The sequence below is a fragment of the Nannospalax galili genome, unplaced genomic scaffold (genome assembly GCF_000622305.1).
Source record: "Nannospalax galili isolate Female #2095 unplaced genomic scaffold, S.galili_v1.0 scaffold439, whole genome shotgun sequence".
In the NCBI taxonomy this organism is placed as follows: Eukaryota; Metazoa; Chordata; class Mammalia; order Rodentia; family Spalacidae; genus Nannospalax; species Nannospalax galili.
Genome location: NW_008344194.1, coordinates 1,379,066 through 1,379,510, shown reverse-complemented (window position 1 = coordinate 1,379,510; position 445 = coordinate 1,379,066). Strand labels below are relative to the sequence as shown.

At 45.8% G+C, this 445-nt stretch overlaps 1 protein-coding gene across 17 annotated transcripts in view; it reads right to left on the bottom strand.

The window, feature by feature from the left end:
* Positions 1 to 445, bottom strand: part of Robo2 (roundabout guidance receptor 2) — a 1,342,812-nt gene that overhangs the window by 247,054 nt on the left and 1,095,313 nt on the right. The gene's annotated exons all lie outside the window — the stretch shown is intronic.

Genomic DNA, 445 nt, shown 5'->3' with positions numbered 1-445 from the left:
ACATAATATCATAAGAGCATACATATACATAACTAAAAGTTACTCGACAAACAACAAAGCCAGACAGGCTATACCTTCAGTCGAGTTGTTGGCCAGGATGGATAAAGGCTCTTCCAGATAGTAACCCAACATACTACTGGAAAAATGAACAGCAGACCCCAATTCTATCCAAAGGAATACTGACAATGGATTGCCGTAGATGAGGAACAGCTGGAACAGGGACCTCTGGCTGACTAGATTTACCAGAAGGGCAGATAGGTGGAGAATGGATGGGGGTGCTGACAGCACCATGGACAGTGGCAGGGATAGCAGAGTATGGAGGCTCTAGTGGGAGAGGAAGGCTGTCTACCTGATGGGTTTGTATTCATGCTCAGATGCCGAGGAGCTCAGAAGGTGGGTGACTGTGACCAGTGATAGTCATGTATATAGAGATTAGAAATGCATG